Source organism: Schistocerca piceifrons, chromosome 8, assembly GCF_021461385.2.
Source record: "Schistocerca piceifrons isolate TAMUIC-IGC-003096 chromosome 8, iqSchPice1.1, whole genome shotgun sequence".
NCBI classification, from domain to species: domain Eukaryota; kingdom Metazoa; phylum Arthropoda; class Insecta; order Orthoptera; family Acrididae; genus Schistocerca; species Schistocerca piceifrons.
In genome coordinates, this window is record NC_060145.1 from 360260851 (window position 1) to 360274215 (window position 13365).

At 39.0% G+C, this 13365-nt stretch overlaps 1 protein-coding gene across 4 annotated transcripts in view; it reads right to left on the reverse strand.

The window, feature by feature from the left end:
- Positions 1 to 13365, reverse strand: part of LOC124711395 (cortactin-binding protein 2-like) — a 113566-nt gene that overhangs the window by 60685 nt on the left and 39516 nt on the right. For 2 of the 4 annotated variants that reach the window (XM_047241446.1, XM_047241448.1), the window contains exon 2: positions 2377 to 2582. The exons of the other annotated variants lie outside the window; for them this stretch is intronic. The gene's annotated coding sequence lies outside the window, so the exon portion shown is untranslated. The remainder of the gene's footprint in view (positions 1 to 2376; positions 2583 to 13365) is intronic. 4 annotated transcript variants of the gene reach the window in all.

Genomic DNA, 13365 nt, shown 5'->3' on the forward strand with positions numbered 1-13365 from the left:
AGAAATACACTACAGCTCCCTATGTATAACTTCCAAAGGACCATGAAAACGAGATTAGACTAATTACAGTGTGCACAGGGAAGTTTAGGAATTAACTCTTCACATGCTCCATATGTTAATGAAAGAAGACAATAGCCCAATGTGTGGTGCTGTATGAATTACCCTCTGCTACACACTTCCCAGTGTTTATGGAGTTTATAATGCAATTATAAATGAATTAAATATATACCACGTCCTTGTTAAATGAACACATTTGTAAATAAGCAATATTCTGTGGAACATAAGGAGCTGCCCAAAAGCTAATTTTTAGCTTTCTTTCAAATTTATGTTCACCATATATCAGATATTTAATATCACTAGATAAATGTACAAAGAATTAGCTAGCAGCATTATTCACTTCTTTCTGAGATAAAAAGAGCTGTAATGCAGAGTAATGAAGGAAAGTTTTCCCAATTGTATTGTTGTTAGGAACAAGGGTGCCTATACAATATTTTGTAAGGGTTAGGGGCCTAGACCTTGGGTTATGGAGTATTTTTAATATTCTGGAAAATGAAAGGCAACTTTTAAGTAGCCATAAAAAAAGCTCCAGTTCCGATCATTTTAAAAATTTGCATAACACTGACTTTTAAACCATTTTCTTGAAAGAAAACAAGTATGGGCACTCTTGATTAAGGATGTAATTATTCCTTCTAAACATTAAAAATTATTTACAATATATTTCATGAAGGAAAATATGCCCTGTGAAATGAGGGTTTCTCAGCATCATAAAATCTTCTCTAGTTTCTTGACATATCGATTTGCTGTGGGCCTAGAAAGATTTGGAAGGCATTAACTGTCTTTCCATCTACTATCGAACTGTGTGTCTCACAGTCAGCAGTCTTCAATACACCAGCACTTTTCCAGAAAATGAAAGGATAGTACACATCATCCAAAATACTGTGGGTGCATTACATGAAGATTTTATTGCATCTGCTGTACTGTGATGCTGGTGCATAAAAATCTAACAAAGCCATCATGAGTGAACACATTTTATTCTTACAGAACATTTTCGTTGAGTAAAAACTTATTTTCTCAAAAATGAGTTACCCCAGATTATAATTCCACATGACAGTGATACAAAGCAACATCTGTTATGCACCTTGCAGTGGCTCTTCAAAATGCCACATTCCAGAGGTTATCCGTTCATCATTTGACAAACAATTTTTCCACTCCAAGGCAAAAACAGGAATATGAAGAAATTCCCTAAAATTTATAACACAGGAAGTGCTAACTGTTATTGTAAAAGGGGTAGACAACACTAGTTTTATAGTTTTGCTGAATATGTGTTAATTGTGTTCTGTAAACCAGGATATAACACTATGGAACAATGTAGAGGTTGAGTTGTCTGCAGACAATACAGTAAAAATAGTATCTCTGCTGAGACTGTAGGCAAATATATTTTTGTAACTTGTGCAATATGAATGTAAATATAATTACAAAGAAACACCTCTTCAATCTCACTTGTCAGTAATTATTTTGTATATTTTAACAAGTCTTAATAGCTTTACACTTCTAGAGCTCATACTTGGAAAATTTAGTTTATTATTGGAGACTTTATTTCATCCATTAGGTAACTAGCCAAGTTTCAGAGCAGACTTTTATGATATTAATGTACGATGTAGGTATCAATTGGAATTCCAACTAATTAACTCTATAGTCAATGGAATTGTTGCAAAGAGGACTGGGGATTTCTCTTGTTAAACAATCAATTTCTTATTCACTAACATAGATAATTTTTCAGCTACATTTTTTTTGGGCAATCTAATAATGAAGAACAAATCACTACAGTTTAGCCCTTGTCTGAATAATATATTACAAATACACCCTGGTAAGACAAATAAATAAAAAAGATGGAGAAGAAAGAGTTGATATCCTCTATCAAAACCAACTAAAGTGGTTTTTGTTTTCTTTTGTGAAAACTCATCAGCCTTTAAATGTAGTAAATTCCTCCAACACTGACTCAAGTTTACCTTGAAACCTAAGCTGTCGAATGCCAGCCATAAAGCCAAGCAAATTAAGCAAAGCATATTGTAGACCAATAATTGGTCTTAACTATTTCACTGCCGAATTCGTATGATACCACTATCCTGAGACCCAGGTAATGTCTGGAGGAGAAGAGTAGCATCTCATACAAATTCTTTAACATGCTCGGAATCATAACAAAATTCCCTCATACAAATGATTTACATGATATGTGCAGTGAAATGGCTGTTTCTTAATCAATGGTGTTAGTATGAGTTTTCACTCTTCACATATATTATCATTCAACAGCACAAACAAATTCCCTTTATAATGGAATTTGCTATTCAAAGGCTTTCCTGAGGCAAATTTACTTACTCTGGGAAGGTGGTTGTGGAGTATCTTGCACTTCTACCACAGAGTCAGCAGCATCTTTGCTATGAAACAAAGCTATGTAGCATTTCCTAGACTGCCTTTTGAAATTTTAGTTCAGTATGTGAGAATATTGTTGGTATAACATTACACTTCCATTTCTTCTTGCTGTCCACCCTTAATTTTTGCCACTGGTCATCATCAAAATGTTTCTGTTAGGAGTAAGAAGTGACATACCTGTACTTGCAAGAAAATATGCAAACACTACGACAGAAGTACACCTACAAGTAATTTGGAACTACACCCTTAACATACGAAGATTAATCTACTTCTGCATCTACATGATTACTCTGCAATTCACAATTACGTGCCTGGCATACAGTTCACTGAACCACCATCAAGCTATTTCGCTGTCATTCCAATCTAACAGCATGCAGGAAAAAGGAATGCTTAAATCTTTCCATGTGAGCCCTGATTTATTTCATTATGTTGCTCATTTCTCCCCACCTACCAACCAGCATACCAAATCTATGGCATTCTCTTCCCTAATTCTTGATAATACAAAATGAGCTGTCCTCTGAACTTCTTCAATGTCCTTCATCAACACTATGTGATGCAGATCTCATACCATGTAGCAATACTCCACAAGAGGATGGGCGAGCATACTACAGGCGGTCTCTTTAGTAGACCTGTTGCATTTTCTAAGAGTTCTGCTGATAAAGCACAGTAGTTGGTTTGCTTCAGACACAACATTATGTATGTGATCATCCCAATTTAACTTATTCATTACTATAATCCATAAGTACTTAGTTGAATTCACAGCCTTTAGATTTGTGTGATTTATTGTATAACTGAAACTTAGTAGATCCCTTTTAGCACTCATGTGGATGACTTCACACTTTTCATTATTTAGAGTCAATTACCACAGATATCTTGGCTACATAATTTTGCACTTGGTTATGATCATCTGATGATTTTACAAGATGGTAAATGAAGCATCATCTGCAAATAATCTAAGAGGCCTGGTCAGATTGTCTTCTAATCATTTCCATAGATCAGGAACAGCAGAGGATATCTAATACTTCCTTAGGAATCATCAGAAGTTACTCCTGTTTTACTGAATGACTTTCATTGATTACAATGAACTCTGATGTTTCTGACAGGAAATCACGAATCTAGACACACAATATATACAATTTAAGTAGAACTCACTTGTGAGGAATAGTGTCAAAGGTCATCTGAAATACAGAATCCATCTGACTTCACCTGTCAACACCACTCATCTGACTTCACCTGTCAACACCACTCATCTGACTTCACCTGTCAACACCACTCATTACTTCATTAGAATAAAGAACTTGTTGTATTTCACAAAAATGATATATTCTGAATATGTGTTGGCTATTTGTCAAGGCCATGGCTACCTCGAGGATGAAGAGCAACATGTATGCAGTTAGCATCCCTCATGTCACTCAAACTTCTGCCAAGTGTTTACAGGGCCATACTGGCTCCTAACCACACAGGATCAAGTGCAGCACAATATAATTATGTTAAAAAGTTTTAGAACTCTGCCTTCTGTAGTCTTGCTGGTTCCTTTGATAATATGGTTCACAAAACCCAGTTTGCCAACCAGTCATATCGTCTGACCCAAGTTAATATGGATATATTGTTTGTGTTGTTGCCCCGGATGATAATTACACGAAATATTTGTCAGGATTTGTAAGTGGTGAGTTCTTGAGGTACGGTAATACACGAACACCGAAAAGTAAGTTTAAATAGTTTTATTAACAAAAGGCTGATTATAAAACACAGATGCTACATGCACCCATCATCACTGTGTCTGACATCCTAACAGCGGCTAATTACGGTCGTATCGAAAGGCTCCATGGTGAGCTAAGGAAAAGAGACATATTCATGCCCAAGACTGCGCTAGTTATCCAGCATGCTGCGGACGGTGGCCAGTCGCTTACTCCCTGCACTGCGGCTGGATGCATGTGTACTGACCAAGCAAATTGTCAGTATTCCAGATAGGTCAGCTGGTGAGCGCTCATTACGCACCATACGGCTGCGTGCAACCCGTAGACCCTTACATCACTCTCCCCAGAGAAAAAGAGCAACCATAGGTGGCTCAAAATGACCTCTGCACGCTATGTATTTATTTCAACATTGCAACATGTATTTCATTTACAGACACAGTAACGTTCGGTACAGAAAAGCGTGCCTTCAGGATTTGGATATTTGCATTCGTTTCATTATGAATTATGTGGAAACGTGAGATAAATTGCTTTACAATCTGTTCAATGAAAACTGTGTGGTTAGAAATGGTTCTTTGCATATTCTTTAAAACAGATAATTTCATTAGAGAGGTTAGTTGAATCTGTACTGGACTGTTGTTCAAGAGCTAATATTTTGCCTTTAATTTCCAGTAGATCTCAACCAGTTAAAGTACGAAATACAGTACAAATGATACTCCCTCAAAAATCAAACCAGGCATGTTTACACCTAATTGAAGTTTTACATCGACATCTACATCTACGAGATTACTCTGCTATTCACAATAAAGTGCCCGGCAAAGGGTTCAATGAACCACCTTCATGCTGTCTCTCTACCGTTCCACTATTGAACAGCATGCAGGAAAAACGAGCACTTAAATTTTTCCATGCGAGCACTGATTTCTCTTATTTTATCGTGATGATCATTTCTCCCTATGTAGGAGGGTGCCAACAGAATGTTTTTGCAATCAGAGGAGAAAACTGGTGATTGAAATTTCATGAGAAGATCCCATGGCAACGAAAAACGCCTTTGTTTTAATGATTGCCACTCCAATTCACATATCGTGTCTGTGACACTATCTCCCCTATTTTGCGATAATACGAAACGAGCTGTCCTTCTTTGTACTTTTTCGATGTCATCTGTCAGTCCCACCTGATGCGGATCCCACACCGCATAGAAGTACTCCAGAATAGGGCGGACAAGCGTAGTGTAAGCAGTCCCTTTGGTAGACCTGTTGCACCTTCTAAGTGTTCTGCCAATGAATCGCAGTCTTTGGTTTGCTCTACCCACAATATTATCTATGTGATCGTTCCAATTTAGGTTATTTGAAATTGTAATCCCTAAGTATTTTGTTCAATTTACAGCCCTCAGATTTGTGTGACTTATCACGTAATCGAAATTTAGCTGATTTCTTTTAGTACTCATGTGAATAACTTCGCACTTTTCTTTATTCAGGGTCAATTGCCACTCTTCGCACCAAACAGATATCTTATCTAAATTATTTTGCAAGTCGTTTTGATCATCTGATGACTTTACAAGATGGTAAATAACAGCATCATCTGCAAACAATTTAAGATGGCTACTCAGATTGTCTCCTATGTCGTTAATATAGATCTGGAACAATAGAGAGCCTATAACACTTTCTTGGGGAACACCAGATATTACTTCTGTTTTACTCAATGACTTTCCATCTATTACTACGAACTGTGACCTTTCTGACAGGAAATCATGAATCCAGTCGCACAACTGAGGTGATACTCCGGAGGCACACAGTTTGATTAGAAGACGCTTGTGAGGAACGGTGTCGAAAGCCTTCTGGAAATCTAAAAATATGGAATCAATTTGACAGCCCTTGTCAATAGCACTTATTACTTCATGGGTATAAAAGAGCTAGTTGTGTTTCACAGGAATGATATTTTCTGAATCCCTGCTGACTATATGTCAATAAATTGTTTTCTTCGAGGTCCTTCATAATGTTTGAATGCAGTATATGTTCTAAAACCCTATTGCGAATCGGTGTTAGTGATATAGGCCTGTAATTCTGCGGATTACTCCTACTTCCCTTTTTGGGTATTGGTGTGACTTGAGCAGTTTTCCAGTCTTTAGGTACGTATCTTTCTGTGAGCGAGTGGTTGTATATAATTGCTAAATATTGAGCTATTTTATCAGCATACTCTGAGAGGAACCTGATTGGTATACAATTTGGACCGGAGGCCTTGTCTTTATTGCTTTGTTACACCGGGGATATCTACTTATATGTTTCTCATCTTGGCAGTTGTTCTTGATTGGAATTCAGGAATATTTACTTTGTCTTCTTTGGTGAAGGAGTTTTGGAAACCCGTGTTTAATAACTCTGCTTTAGTGGCACTGTCATCAGTGACTTCACTATTGTTATCGCGCAGTGAAGGTATTGATTGTGTCTTGCCACTGATGTGTTTTATGTATGACCAGAATTTCTTTGGGTTTTCTGCCAGATTTAGAGACAGAATTTTGTAGCGGAAATTATTAAAATCATCTCACATTGAAGTAAGTGCCATATTTTGAACTTCTGTAAAACTTCTCCAATCTTGGGGATTTTGTGTTCTGGACCTTGCCGTTGGTGGGGAGGCTTGCGTGCCTCAGCGATACAGATGGCCGTACCGTAGGTGCAATCACAACGGAGGGGTATCTGTTGAGAGGCCAGACAAACATGTGGTTCCTGAAGAGGGGCAGCAGCATTTTCAGTAGTTGCAGGGGCAACAGTCTGGATGATTGACTGATCTGGCCTTGTAACATTAACCAAAACGGCCTTGCTGTGCTGGTACTGCGAACGGCTGAAAGCAAGGGGAAACTACAGCCGTAATTTTTCCCGAGGACATGCAGCTTTACTGTATGATTAAATGATGATGGCGTCGTCTTGGGTAAAATATTCCGGAGGTAAAATAGTCCCCCATTCGGATCTCCGGGCGGGGACTACTCAAGAGGACGTCGTTATCAGGAGAAAGAAAACTGGCATTCTACGGATCGGAGCGTGGAATGTCAGATCCCTTAATCGGGCAGGTAGGTTAGAAAATTTAAAAAGGGAAATGGATAGGTTAAAGTTAGATATAGTGGGAATTAGTGAAGTTCGGTGGCAGGAGGAGCAAGACTTTTGGTCAGGTGATTACAGGGTTATAAATACAAAATCAAATAGGGGTAATGCAGGAGTAGGTTTAATAATGAATAAAAGAATAGGAGTGCGGGTTAGCTACTACAAACAGCATAGTGAACGCATTATGGTGGCCAAGATAGACACAAAGCCCATGCCTACTACAGTAGTACAAGTTTATATGCCAACTAGCTCTGCAGATGATGAAGAAATTGATGAAATGTATGACGAAATAAAAGAAATGATTCAGCTAGTGAAGGGAGACGAAAATTTAATAGTCATGGGTGACTGGAATTCGTCAGTAGGAAAAGGGAGAGAAGGAAACATAGTAGGTGAATATGGATTGGGGCTAAGAAATGAAAGAGGAAGCCGCCTTGTAGAATTTTGCACAGAGCATAACTTAATCATAGCTAACACTTGGTTCAAGAATCATGAAAGAAGGTTGTATACCTGGAAGAATCCTGGAGATAGTAAAAGGTATCAGATAGATTATATAATGGTAAGACAGAGATTTAGGAACCAGGTTTTAAATTGTAAGACATTTCCAGGGGCAGATGTGGATTCTGACCACAATCTATTGGTTATGAACTGCAGATTGAAACTGAAGAAACTGCAAAAAGGTGGGAATTTAAGGAGATGGGACCTGGATAAACTGAAAGAACCAGAGGTTGTAGAGAGTTTCAGGGAGAGCATAAGGGAACAATTGACAGGAATGGGGGAAAGAAATGCAGTAGAAGAAGAATGGGTAGCTCTGAGGGATGAAGTAGTGAAGGCAGCAGAGGATCAAGTAGGTAAAAAGACGAGGGCTAATAGAAACCCTTGGGTAACAGAAGAAATACTGAATTTAATTGATGAAAGGAGAAAATATAAAAATGCAGTAAATGAAGCAGGCAAAAAGGAATTCAAACGTCTCAAAAATGAGATCGACAGGAAGTGCAAAATGGCTAAGCAGGGATGGCTAGAGGAAAAATGTAAGGATGTAGAGGCTTGTCTCACTAGGGGTAAGATAGATACTGCCTACAAGAAAATTAAAGAGACCTTTGGAGAAAAGAAAACCACTTGTATGAATATCAAGAGCTCAGATGGAAACCCAGTCCTAACCACAGAAGGGAAAGCAGAAAGGTGGAAAGAGGGTCTATACAAGGGCGAGGTACTTGAGGACAATATTATAGAAATGGAAGAGAATGTAGATGAGGATGAAATGGGAGATACGATACTGCGTGAAGAGTTTGACAGAGCACTGAAAGACCTGAGTCGAAACAAGGCCCCGGGAGTAGACAACATTCCATTAGAACTACTGATGGCCTTGGGAGAGCCAGTCATGACAAAACTCTACCATCTGGTGAGCAAGATGTATGAGACAGGCGAAATACCCACAGACTTCAAGAAGAATATAATAATTCCAATCCCAAAGAAAGCAGGTGTTGACAGATGTGAAAATTACCGAACTATCAGTTTAATAAGTCACAGCTGCAAAATACTAACGCGAATTCTTTACAGACGAATGGACAAACTGGTAGAAGCGGACCTCGGGGAAGATCAGTTTGGATTCCGCAGAAATGTTGGAACACGTGAGGCAATACTAACCTTACGACTTATCTTAGAAGAAAGATTAAGAAAAGGCAAACCTACGTTTCTAGCATTTGTAGACTTAGAGAAAGCTTTTGACAACGTTAACTGGAATACTCTCTTTCAAATTCTGAAGGTGGCAGGGGTGAAATACAGGGAGCGAAAGGCTATTTACAATTTGTACAGAAACCAGATGGCAGTTATAAGAGTCGAGGGGCATGAAAGGGAAGCAGTGGTTGGGAAGGGAGTAAGACAGGGTTGTAGCCTCTCCCCGATGTTATTCAATCTGTATATTGAGCAAGCAGTAAAGGAAACAAAAGAAAAGTTCGGAGTAGGTATTAAAGTCCATGGAGAAGAAATAAAAACTTTGAGGTTCGCTGATGACATTGTATTTCTGTCAGAGACAGCAAAGGACTTGGAAGAGCAGCTGAACGGAATGGACAGTGTCTTGAAAGGAGGATATAAGATGAACATCAACAAAAGCAAAACGAGGATAATGGAATGTAGTCAAATTAAATCGGGTGATGCTGAGGGGATTAGATTAGGAAATGAGACACTTAAAGTAGTAAAGGAGTTTTGCTATTTAGGGAGTAAAATAACTGATGATGGTCGAAGTAGAGAGGATATAAAATGTAGACTGGCAATGGCAAGGAAATCGTTTCTGAAGAAAAGGAATTTGTTAACATCGAGTATAGATTTAAGTGTCAGGAAGTCATTTCTGAAAGTATTTGTATGGAGTGTAGCCATGTATGGAAGTGAAACATGGACGATAACCAGTTTGGACAAGAAGAGAATAGAAGCTTTCAAAATGTGGTGCTACAGAAGAATGCTGAAGATAAGGTGGGTAGATCACGTAACTAATGAGGAGGTATTGAATAGGATTGGGGAGAAGAGAAGTTTGTGGCACAACTTGACTAGAAGAAGGGATCGGTTGGTAGGACATGTTTTGAGGCATCAAGGGATCACAAATTTAGCATTGGAGGGCAGCGTGGAGGGTAAAAATCGTAGAGGGAGACCAAGAGATGAATACACTAAGCAGATTCAGAAGGATGTAGGTTGCAGTAGGTACTGGGAGATGAAGAAGCTTGCACAGAATAGAGTAGCATGGAGAGCTGCATCAAACCAGTCTCAGGACTGAAGACCACAACAACAACAACAACATGCTTTTTTTGTTGCTTATGCAACAACGATCTGACCCGTTTTGTGTACCATGGGGGATCAGTACCATGTATGTATGAAGTATATATCTCTCAATTGCTGTTGATACTATCTCTCTGAAACATTCCTCTCTTTAAAAAAGGGGATAAAAGCATTGTTACAAACTATCGCCCAATATCCCTATTAACTACCTTCTCGAAAATTCTAGAAAAACTCGTGCACAGGAGGATTGTAGACCATCTCAACATCCACAGTATCTTAAGCAAAAATCAGTTTGGGTTTCGTGCCAGTCTTTGTACTGAACAGGCAATATTCTCTTTCAGCAACCAAGTTTTGGAAGCCATTAACAAAAAAATGTCTCCAGTGGGTATTTTTTGTGATCTTACGAAAGCCTTTGACTGTGTAAACCATCAAATTCTTTGGAAAAAGGCAGAATACTATGGTTTAGGTGGTACTGTTGGCTTGTGGCTACAATCATATCTACAGGATCGGAAGCAGACTGTAATGCTAAATGGCTCTTCTGGAGAACCTGCCTCGTCTGAATGGGGCACGATAACGTGTGGTGTGCCTCAGGGCTCCGTTTTGGGCCCACTGCTTTTCCTCATCTTTATTAATGATCTTCCTCTTTGTTCTGAGACAAACAGCAAATTTACCCTGTTTGCCGATGATACCACAATTCTAATTGACGATTTGATTGATCATGATCTTGAAAAAACTACAAATACTGTTTTTAATGACATCTTAAATTGGTTCTCCTCAAATGGTCTCTCGCTCAATGCAGATAAAACTCATTATATGAGGTTCCATACATCACAAAGTAATCCCGATGAAATTAACATAAAATGTAGAGATCAACCAATACAGAAAGTTGAAGACACAAAATTCCTGGGTGCTTACATAGACAGTAAATGTAATTGGTCAGTTCACATTCTTCATCTATGTAAAAAAACTTAGCTCGGCAACATTTGCATTACGGGTAATTTCTTCAGTGGCTGAAGTTGACACTATTAAGGTTGCCTACTTTGGCTACTTCCACTCATTGATGTCATATGCTATCATATTCTGGGGGAACCAACCACTTGCAAAAAAAGTTTTCACCATCCAAAAAAAAGCAATCAGAATAATGTGTGGGGTCCATCAAAGACACTCTTGCAGGCACTTGTTTCGGAAGATAGGTATCCTAACAACTGCCTCACAGTATATTTTTTCCTTCCTCACCTTTGTGTGCAAAAATTATTCCATCTACCAAGACAACAGTAAATTCCATGGTTATAACACCAGAAACAAAAACAATCTACATTTAGAAATGAAACGTCTCACTCTGGTACAAAAAGGAGTTTACTACTCCAGCATTAAGCTGCTCAATGCTCTACCACTACATATCAAATGTGTTCATACAGAACTGCCAAAATTTAAACAAGTTCTCAAAGATTACCTAACAGAGAAATCTTATTATACTGTGGATGAATACCTGAAAGAAAATGTATACCATCACTAAACTTATTGTGTCTAGAAGTAGTTCAATTGATTTTATTGTGCATTTGGGCATTAGCGCACTTTTTGTAACAACAGATTGGCTGTACATGTATTTACTCTTGTAGGTCTAATATCTGATTTAACTTTGTGCTCTTATCTTTAACCTTTATTTGAAACTCCTTTTTCTGTCAAATGGTAGTTATGTTATCTAGCTGACATTGTATCTGTTACTTTATTTATAGTATGTCTTACTTAAACTATGTACAATTTTCCATTGAATTGCCCTTGTATTTATTGTAAGTTTAAATTGAAACCTGTACAATTTGACACGTTCCATATCCTTGTGATTGACTCACTAACTGGATCTACGGAACAAGAAATAAATAAATAAATAAATAAATAAATTTCTACACTTACATGATCAGATCAGAAGGAGTGAAGATTGTCTCTTAAAAAGGGGTTAAGAGCATTTATATCAGCTTTTTTTAAATAGATATACTACTCGTTTCTTTTTGATGGTTGTAGGTGTTACAGTATTCAGCCTAGCAGCAACTGCCTTGTGGTCGCTAATCCCTGTATTCGTCACAACACTCACTATTTGTCCAGGATTATATGCTGCTAAAATGTCAAGTATGCTTTCGGAACCATTTACATTTCGAGTGGGCTCATGAACTAATTGTTCAAAATAATTTTCTGAGAAAGCATTCAGTACAATTTCGGATTATGTTTTATGCCTGCCGCCGGTTTTAAACATACAGTTTTTCCAGCATATCGAGGGTCGATTGAAGTCACCACTAACTATAATTGTATAAGCAGGGTACTTAGTTGAAATGAGACTCAAATTTTCTTTGAACTGTTCAGCAACTATGTCTTCTGAGTCGGGGGGGGTCGGTAAAACAATCCAATTAATAGTTTAGTGCGATTGTCAGGTATAACCTCTACCCATACTATTTCACATGAACTACCTACTTCAATTTCGCTACAAGGCAAACTACCTCTGACTGCAATAAATACTCCACCACCAACTGTATTTAATCTATCCTTTCTGAACACTGTTAGAGCGTTTGAAAAAACTTAGGCTGAACGTATTTCCAGCTTTAGCCAGCTCTCTGTACCTACAACTATTTGAGCTTCAGTTGGTTCTTTCCCTACACAGCTACAACGATTTAAAACTACAATACCAATCGTGTCTACAACTACCTTACCATGTTTTACCTGCCCACTTTCTGATGGATGCCCCTTCTGTGGTTCCCTGAGACTCCTAACCCAAGAAACCGCCCAGTCCCTTCCACACAGCCCCTGCTACCCGTGTAGCCGCCTCCTGTGTGCAGTGGACTCCTGACCTATTAAGCGGAACCCGGAAACCCACCACCCGATGGCGCAAGTCAAGGAATCTGCAGCCTACACGGTCACAGAATCATCTGAGCCTCTGATTCAGATCCTCCACTCGGCTCTGCACCAAAGGACCACAGTCGGTTCTATCAACGATGCTGCAGATGGTGAGCTCCTCCTTAATCTCGGAAGCAAGACTGGCAGTCTTTACCATTTCCGCTAGCCGCGCGAAACCAGACAGAATCTGCTCCGATCCAAAGCAACACACGTCGTTGGTACCGACATGAGCCACCACCTGCAGTTGGCTGCACCCTGTACTGTTCATGGCATCCGGAAGCACCTTTCCACATCTGGAATGACTCCCTCCCGGACTGCACACAGAGTGCACACTGGCTTCCTTCCCCTCCTTGGCAGCCATGTTCCTAAGGGGCCCCATTACACGCCTAACACTGGAGCTCCCAACTACCAGCAAACCCACCCTCTGTGAATGCCCAGACCTTGCGGGCCGAGAAGCTTCCTCTGGAACGGGGTGAACAACTGCATCTGGCTCAGAGACATCA